This window comes from Musa acuminata, chromosome BXJ1-2, assembly GCF_036884655.1.
Source record: "Musa acuminata AAA Group cultivar baxijiao chromosome BXJ1-2, Cavendish_Baxijiao_AAA, whole genome shotgun sequence".
NCBI classification, from domain to species: Eukaryota; Viridiplantae; Streptophyta; class Magnoliopsida; order Zingiberales; family Musaceae; genus Musa; species Musa acuminata.
In genome coordinates, this window is record NC_088328.1 from 15,178,142 (window position 1) to 15,188,093 (window position 9,952).

Here is a 9,952-nt window from a genome sequence, read left to right on the forward strand (position 1 = left end):
CAGAGCGGGACAAGCACTCATAGAAACACTTAGCATGCAAACGTGGGGGACCTAGCGGGGCTGCGTTGAGGGCAGTCAGCACACGCGCGACCGTTTGGGGGAAAACGGGCATGGAGATGTAGGGAAAAGAGTCGCTCAGAGGAGCGGGCATCTGGCATTGGCATTCAGAGGAATGGCCAACCCTTCGCGCAAGAGGCACCACGAGAACAGGCAAGCTTGGAAGAATTTGGAGCGCACAAAGGTTGGGATGGCTGAGTTTGAGCTACGGCTCAACGTTGACAACTATACTTGATGGTGCTCTAGGCAAGCGAGGCGCTTGGCAAGAATGAGACCATCCAAGGTGGAATGAGTTGCTCAACGACCAAAAGAGTTATGCAAAGCTCACAGAGGTGAGGGGAATTGCTAACTCGAAGAATTTGGTACTCATGCATGGGCTTGTATGCGAACGACGGAATGTTCGTGGCCATCCCAAGGCGGCCGAGACTCGGCACCATGGAGCATTGAAACTTTCTCTTCGGCATGTGAAGGATACGTCCGTAGGTGGCTGAAGTGTGCAATGAGTTCAGCATGTTGCTAGACCTTGAGGGGTGCAGTGGGGGCTGTATTGACGGGGAGTCGCAATCTAGCAAGTGCGTTTGCAGGAGGCAGAACAATGCACAGTTTGTTCAGCAGATCGGAGTAGTCCAAGGGGATGGTGGTCTCCGAAACGAAGAGAGATATTGCTCCAATGGGATAGTTATCCAGGAGGGATAAGTCCCGGCTCTCCAGAGGGAGAATCATGTGAGACGGACTTCACATGTTGAGGAGGAGTACCTCAATAAACAACAACTCCACGAAGCTCGATGGACTGAGCAAGCGGCGAGGAGTCGTCGCATGATCTCGCTTGAGAGAATGCATTGGTGGATGCATTGCGAGATCAAGTGGGGGAGCAACACAAATGAAGGCACACTTGGAGTCGATGTGGAGATCGGACTCAAGGGGGGGCTGACCCGTGGAATGGTGGGCACGAGGGCCACCATCGACTCAATGCGAAAACGAGGAGCGGAGCAACTTGGGTGTAACTTGGCGAAGTACCCAAGCCGCATGAAGGGGGCCAGCAGAGAAGTTGGAACATGGAGCAGAGGCACAGTGCTTTCCTTAGACAGAGGTCAAGGACATGAACACTTGCAGAGGCAAGAGCAGGATCATGTTGTTCCATGGGTCCTTCATTCTGACGGAGCAGACTCATCTTGCATGGTGCCAAAGACGAAGGGAGCTTCGGGGCACATGCCCCTTATCTCGGAGAAACATTTGAGGGAGGAACTAAGGCGACTCAATTTGCGGAGGCGAAGTTGGGTTCAGAAGGCCTTAGCACGGGGCAAGAGGCGGGTACTCTTGAAGAATATGCCACAGTGTTGCCATTCGAGTTGCTATGAAGGAAGCGGTGCGCAGCGGAGATTGTGCTGGTAGGGGCAGAGGCCCAGGATCCAGACAATGGTGCACCAATTGCAGCGAAGTCGGGGGACTTCGGGAGCTACTAGGCGACGGACTGTCCTAGAGCGGTGCTTCATCTAGGTGTGACCCAACAGTGGGTGGATGAAGGTCGATTGTCAAAGGAGCGAACAAACTCGAAGGTGGAAGAGACCTGGCGATGTATTGGCAGAGGCCACACATGGAGGGTTCACAGTTCGAGTTTATTCCACAAGGATCAGAATGCAATGGAGATGTCACCAGGAGGCGACATGGTGCAGCGGATCGTGGTGGAACAGTTCGTGGCAATGCGATACACACGACAGGGTCCCGTGAGGGATGAGATCATATGGAGGTATGATCGGGAGCTACTGGGAGCTCCGCTTTGGTGAACAACACGACGGCAAGAAGGGCTATGGATTCAAGGAGTGAAGGCCATGGTACCGCAGAGGCGGGTCTTCCGGGCGTGCACCGAATTTTGCATCGGATGAAAACCTTGGTCATCAGCATATGGGGGCTGGGTTCCACCAAGGGAAAAGTTCGTATGCAAGTACCAGGGAGTCCCATGGGAGGGACTTGATCATGCAGAGGTATGATCGAAGCAGCTGGAGAGTTGGACTGCTCCAGAGCTCATATTCGCTTAAGGGAGCCCGGCAAGTCAGAGGACAAGGCCGAGTAAGCGAACGTTGCTACCAAGGAAGCTATGGAGAACAGAATCGGTGCAAACCCTACAATGCGATGGCAGAGGCCATGCATGGGAGTTGCAGTCTGTCTTTCCATCGACCAAACAGACTGCTTGGAGAACACAGAGGTGTTGAAGCAGGGGGTCGAAAGGGGCGAGGAAGCGACGATGAGTCCAGAGGGACTTAGCTACCCAAAGTCAAGCAATCAGTTAGAATGGAGGTGGACTCAGAGGAGTGCCACGGAGACATCTCTACTGATCGTGAAGAAAAGGGATGCAGATGCGAGGTGACGGATAGTAGGGCCATGGGCATGGCAGCGCCATGGTACCGCAGAGGCGGGACTTCCGTCAAAGTCATTGATCCCTTGCTCTCACGGAGGGAGAGCGCTTGGTCGTGAAAGGGGCCGAGGAGGTGGAGCATGCAGAGGCAATCTCCAAGTACCGGGACAAGGCTGAAGGGCAGAGGCCGAGGAACTTCGTAAGACCGGTGTCAGTGTGCTTCTCATCAAGATAGCCGTAAGTGAAGGACTTCGGGTCATGCAAGAGTGCACGACCAAGGAACGAAGCAAGCAGTACGCGGTGCTGTACCTTTGCTACTCAGTGAGTAGGCGGCAGGGTTGATGGAGAAGACGGTACAATCCCAGAGGCGACCTCATCTATCAGAGAATTACTCCAAGTTGGGGTGAAAACTTCCCGCATTCCAGAAGTTCGATGGCATTGAGAAGGTGAATCACAGTAACTAACTCAATGCAAGGAGTGCAAACACTTCAAGTGCTTCAGAAGTGTGAGCAAAGAGCAGGCGAAGACCAGTAACCAGCTCGATGCATGAAGTACAACCTCGAGGAGGCGGGCGAAGTCAAGTAACCTTTGCCTTCTCAACTCTTAAGAGAATGGGCGAAACCGAGTACCCCAATTCTCTTATCTATCCAGCAGAGGAGCTCTGCACAAGTTCAAAGACCCTTCGAAGATAATGGAAGACAATAGTTGTCAAATCCTCACCAACGGTGATCAGTGCTACTGAGAGTAGATTGTCCGCTTCATTTCCCAACGAAATGCCAATCGAAAGCGGAAGTGATGCGAACCTACTTGGATGTGACAACTAACTAAAAGAAGAGTCAATGAACAGATTTTGTGGAGGAAGGACCCAAAAACTTCAGAAGTTTGCGAGGCGATGCTCGTTAAAGCTCCAACAAGCATCCACCCAGTTCAAGCAGCATGTGGGAATTTTGAGAGACTGGCGCAGTAAAGATGGTCTTTTCCTTCATCTGGGAGATCCGCAGGAATCAACAAGGATCAACACAACTCAGCCAACCCCACACCACAGTCAGAGTCATTGGTGAGTTGAAGCAGCATGGCGGATCAAAGTTCGACTACTCAAAAACAGCAGCGGAGAGCAGCTGGGAGCCAGGAGGCGCATTGCAGCTGGAGCGGAAGATTGAAGACTCAGCAAAGGTGAAGAGTTGCAGTGTTCACAAAGGCTTCGACGAGGACGTCGAAGGGATAAGTGGGGGAGAATGTCACGGACAAACTTCTCAACAAGATGTTGGATGTAATGCTTATGTGTGTCCGTGTCTTTTGGCATGTTCATGCCCTGTACAGAATGTAAAGGGGCGGCCGAAGGCTTATAAGTCCCATTTTAGTTGGGTGGTGGCCTCTTTAGGCTTGTAAATAAAGGTTATGTCATGTGGACACGTGTGAGAGCTTTTCGGTCTGTAATGGACCATTTTACCCTTTGTTGTGCCACTGTTCAGAGCTTGTAAAGTCTGTTTGTAATTTGCATTGTCTATGAAGTGTTTTTCGGACATGTTTGCTTGTGGATCCCGTTTGAGGCGTTCTCTCTAACCCGTTCTCTCTTTTGATGGTCCTAAGGGACAATGGGAGGCTTCGGGGAGGCTGACCTTTGCGGACGGACACGCAAGGGTGCCGCACGACTTAGGCAAAACCAGCTAAGTCCGTGTCAATCAGGCGCGCTTGGTAGGAATCATTCGGCGGCCCCGCGGGCAGACGACACAAGTCCCGGATCGAAGGCTCCCGAGGCGCCTTCCCCGCCACCTCATTGCTCGGGCCGGCCTCGCCCCGAGCTCGCCCCCCTCGCCTGTCGTGCGAGCCCGACTCCGCCGCCCCTACGCTCTCCTGAGCCCTTGGGGGAGTCGGTTTCTTCGAAGCAGCGACCTTGGCTTTCTTTCGAGGCGGACGACCTCGAGCTCCACCGGCGCCTCTGGTGCCGACGCCCAGGCCGACCTGGCGCCGTGGAGATGCGGCAGACGGGACGCGTCCTCCACGCACTACAGCGAGGTTCACCATCTCTGCACAAGCATATCGACCTCGGTTAGTATCCCAAAGGAGAAAAATAAAACTGGAAGGCCTACCGCCACCTTCTCAAGGCATACCTCGAGGTACCGGGCTCAAGCCCGCCTCGACCAACCACGCCTCGGTCATCTTTCGGATGACTCTGGAGGACGGGAGGATCTCCTTCAATCTTCGAAGGGCTCGGATCTCCCCCTCATCCAAGGCCGGGGCAGTATTATCGACTGCGCGCGTCGCCCACCGGAGCCCGAAGCTCCAACTCTCCGGATGGCAAACATAGAAGAAGCGCTCCTTCCACCCCTTGTTGCTGGAAGGAGCCCCGCTGACCCGGAAACCCGGTCGGGCGGACAAGTAATAGCCCCCCGACCCCCTGGACAGACGAAAACAGGAGAGGAAAAGAGATCGGCTCGGGGTGACCTTGGCATAGTAGCATTCCCCGAGGAACGCCACCAGATAGCGCCAAGAATTCGACGTCATCTGAGGAGAGATGCGCCACCACGCGATGCAGGAAGTTATGATGGGGTGGAACGGAAGGCGTAGCCCGGCCTCGAAGGCATCCACGGTTAGGGCAAAGCCCTTAGGTATGGGATCATACGCCCGCTGCCCCGGCTTAGGGGCAATGAGCGTGAACTCCGACGGGATACCGTAACGATCCCGAAGGAGGCCGAGCGACGACCCGCTCACGGTGGAGTCGAGGTCGTGCGGCCACATCAGCGATTCAAGGGCTTTGGTGGCCCTTTCCTCGGACGACGAGCGGGGAGCTCGCCAACGCCACCTCCTCGCCGACGGCCCCGGAAAGAGGAGGCGAAGAAGGAGAGAACGAAGGAGGGGAAGCCATCCTTACCGAGCTCTTGGGAAGGTGGGGCGGCTGAAGAGTGCTAGGCTAAATCACCCAAAGAGGGGGTCGAAGCGGATGCAGGTACCAAGAAGTGAAAGAGACCAACGGAGCGCTACTTATAGCCGGTTTCCCGCCGAGACGGCGACCTTTCCTCTCCTGAGGTGCGCTGCGAAGACGCAAACGTCGCATCGCCATAACTACGGCTGGCGCGGGGTTTAATCACAGCGCGGTGCAAAGTACGGGGTCCCTAATCATGTCAACCTCGAAAACCGACGACGCCCAAAAGGGGTGGCCCTTTGATCTTCCCCAGGGAAAAAGCAACCTAGCCGCCCGCGCCCGCGCAACGGTCAAACGGCCAAACGCTGATCAAGAACCAAGTACTACCTCGGTCGTATTGCGCCCGAGGCCACCACCTCGGTCGCAGTCTACCTGCACCGAGCACCTCGGCCGATCTCTGCCGAGACCCCCCTCGGCGCGGCCCGACCGCCTGCCGTGTTCCTCGGCCGAGTGGTGCCCGAGGCCGCGTCCTCGCGTCCAGCCTGCCTGATCGTGCTACTCGGTCGCATGGCCCTCGCGGCCACACCTTCGCGGTCACCCCGCCTGCGTCGTGTTCCTTGGCTCCATGTTCCCGAGACAGACCAGTGCCGCCAGAACGCCCGCGTCGTGCCCCTCGGCTTCATAAACCCCGAGACACGTCTGCGCGGCCAGCTAGCCCGCGCCGAACTCCACCGCCCCATCCACCTGCTCCTCGTCCCTCGGCACAGCCTACCTGCACCGAGCACCTCGGCCGATCTCTGCCGAGACCCCCCTCGGCGCGGCCCGACCGCCTGTCGTGTTCCTCGGCCGAGTGGTGCCCGAGGCCGCGTCCTCGCGTCCTGCCCGCCTGATCGTGCTACTCGGTCGCATGGCCCTCGCGACCACACCTGCGCGGTCACCCCGCCTGCGTCGTGTTCCTTGGCTCCATGTTCCCGAGACAGACTAGTGCCGCCAGAACGCCCGCGTCGTGCCCCTCGGCTCCATAAACCCCAGACACGTCTGCGCGGCCAGCCAGCCCGCGCCGAACTCCACCACCTCCCGAGATCACACCTGCGCGGTCACCCCGCTTGCGTTGTGCTCCTCGGCCCTCGGCTTTACGCCTCCCGAGATCACACCTGCGCGGTCACCCCGCCTGCGTTGTTCTCCTCGGCCCTCGGCTCTACGCCTCCCGAGATCACACCTGCGCGGTCACCCCGCCTGCGTTATGCTCCTCGGCCCTCGGCTTTACGCCTCCCGAGATCACACCTGCGCGGTCACCCCGCCTGTTGTGCTCCTCGGCCCTCGGCTTTACGCCTCACGAGATCACACCTGCGCGATCACCCCGCCTGCGTTGTGCTCCTCGGCCCTCGGCTTTACGCCTCCCGAGATCACACCTGCACGGTCACCCCGCCTGTTGTGCTCCTAGGCCCTCGGCTTTACGCCTCCCGAGATCACACCTGCGAGGTCACCCCGCCTGCGTTGTGCTCCTCGGCCCTCAGCTTTACGCCTCCCGAGATCACACCTGTGCGGTCACCCCGCCTGTTGTGCTCCTCGGCCCTCGGCTTTACGCCTCCCGAGATCACACCTGCGCGGTCACCCCGCCTGCGTTGTGCTCCTCGGCCCTCGACTTTACGCCTCCCGAGATCACACCTGCGCGGTCACCCCGCCTGTTGTGCTCCTCGGCCCTCGGCTTTACGCCTCCCGAGATCACTTCTGCGCGGACACCCCGCCTGCGTCGTGTTCCTCGGCCCTCAGCTCCGCGCCACCCCAGGATCACACCCGCGCGATCACCCCGCCCGCGTTGTGCTCCTCGGTCCTCATCGGTTCCTTTGCCCCCGAGTCCAATCCTACTCGGCCTCCCGACTAAATCGCGCGCCTCGGCCTTATACTGCTCGAGATGCGTTCGCGCGACCGGTCCGTCTGCATCGTGCCCCTCAGACCCACCTGAACAGCCCGCTTGAAACAGGAAGCCACGCATCGGACTCCCCACATGCAAAGCCGACACATGGCTCCTTTCGGGTGGGGCATATGATAGGGGTAAAAAACTGATTTGACATAACACCCCGGATTTGACGTAATACACCCCCACGTCGGACACCCTGTGCGGCACACTGCCCCAGAACGAGCATTAACAACGACACGACACGCACCCACACCCACCGTACCCGAACAACCTCCTCGGCTGACCCCTCGTGGCCGGCCGAGGCAGGCGAAGGCGCTGACTGGCACCCCCCATACCCTGTGGCAGCTCGGCCTTCCACGCGACGTCCACGACAACGACAGACGCCGTCAGAGGTACGACCCTGCCCCGGCAGGATGGCACATCAGGTAACATCAAACCCACTTATAAATACCCCCTGGCTCCCAACGGGCAAGGGGGGGGATCTCACTCCAAAACTCCTCTCCGCCATCACTGACTTGATCGTCGGAGGGGTCGGGCCGAGCATCCGACCCGGCCTGTGTGCAAGTACTCGACCGCCGTTGAATCCACTTGGCGTTGCAGAACTTTCCAGCCATATCCCCTGCATCAGCCACCGCAACATCCCAAGGGGAGCCACGTCTGATCCTAGCCATTTGGAGCCCGGAACCAGCCGCGTCGACCCCGAGGTCACGGCTAAAAAAGTTACTAACCGTAACACTCTTCACTTTTGTTGTACATCAATATGTCATTAAAGTAAACCACAATAAAAGAAACAATGCATGACTTAAGTATATGATTCATAAATCTCATGAAAGTACTAGGAGCATTAGATAACTCAAATGACATAATTAACCATTCATACAAGTCATCCCTAGTTTCAAATGTTGTTTTTCACTCATCTCCAGGCCTCATTCTAATTTGGTGATAACCACTCCTCAAATCAATTTTAGAGAAAATAGAAATACCACATAATTGATAAAGTAAATCATCTAACCTTAGAATGGAAAAACGATAATCAATTGTGATTTTGTTGATAGCGCGGTTATCCACATACTCTTCAAGAACCATCCTTCTTAGGCACCAACAAGGCTAGAATTGCACAAGAACTCATGCTATCCCTAATTAGCCCTTTTCCACCAACTCATTCACTTACCTTTGAAGTTTTTCATGCTCCTTGAAACTCATTCTGTAGGCTACCTTATTCGGTAGAATAGCCCCCGGAATAATATCAATGTGATGTTGGATGTCTCTCAAGGTGGAAGGTCATGTGGCATCTCTTTCGACATAGCATCTTGAAACTCCTCCAGGATTGATTTCATGATTGCTGGTGCCTCCTTGTGTTATTCATTCTCCTCTACTACTATTAAAGTCAAAACATCACCACCCCTTTTTAGTACTCCCTTGCATTCATCATATGTCATAAGAGCACTAACTTCCTTCTTTGGTAGACTAGTTTCAGAATGTTATTATGGAGCTAGAATAATCTTCTTTTCATGCACCTTAAACGAATAAGTATGTCATACGTCATAAGAGCACTAACTTCCTACTTTAGTGGACTAGTTTCAGAAGGTTGTAATGGAGCTAAAATAATCTTCTTTTCATATACTTTAAAAGAATAAGTATGTTGTAGCCATTATACAATACCCTCCTATCATAATGTCAAGGTCTACCCAACAAGCATCTATAGGAATAACATCACACCATACTTCATCTTTATAATGCTTGCCAATAGAAAACAAAATTAAACATCTTTTAGTTATCCTGATGTCATTCCCCTTTTGTAGCCAATATAATTGGTAAAGATGTGGATGAGGGATTGTGTCCAACTTTAGCTTCTGCACCATCTCTAAAGATATCACATTTTCAAAGTTACCACTATCAATAATCACCAAGCACACCTTGCCATGAGAAGTGTATTTAGTGTGAAATACGTTCTTCCTTATCGTCATTATATTTTGGTTCGTAGTTGGCATCATCTCCTCCATCACTATGATCTTCAACCAAAATAGTAATTATCCTATTTAGACAATCTGAAATAATATGCCCAAAACCATGAGATTTAAAGTATTTTTAACCACTTGGGATAGAAGAATTAGGTGTTTATTTGCTGCTAGCAGATCCTCCACCCTTATCTTGCACCTTTAACATCACCTTGCTTTAGAGAGCAGGCTTAGAATTTCCTCCTCTCGTATAACCTTCTTTTGACTCGTATCGAGAACTCTTTTCAAATTTCTGTTGCTTCTCAACTTTCAAAGTCAACTTGCTCACATCATTCAAAGACCAATATGGCTAGAGTTAAACCACTTTATCAATCTCATATTTTAGACCTCCTAAGTATCTTACAATGGTTTGCTCCTTTGGTTCCACAAACTCTCCTTTTAATATGAGATTATCAAACTCCGCTATGTACTCCTCCACACTAAGATCTTTTTTCTTGAAATCATGGATTTTAAGAAAGTTCTCTCGCCTACAGTTGTCAGGCAAGTATTTCCTCTTCAACTCTCTTTTTATTTTCTCTCATATCATGATCTTACTCCTTCTCTCACGTTCGCTTTACTTCTTTAGGTTTTCCCATTAAAAAGATGCATTCCTTTTAAGTTTAAGTGACATAAGCTTTACCTTCTTTTGTTCTAGCGGTTCATGAAACTCAAACATTCTTTCCATCGTATTAAGCCAATCAATAAAGTCATCAACATTGATTTTAACTTCAAACTCTGGAATATCCAGCTTTGAGTTATAT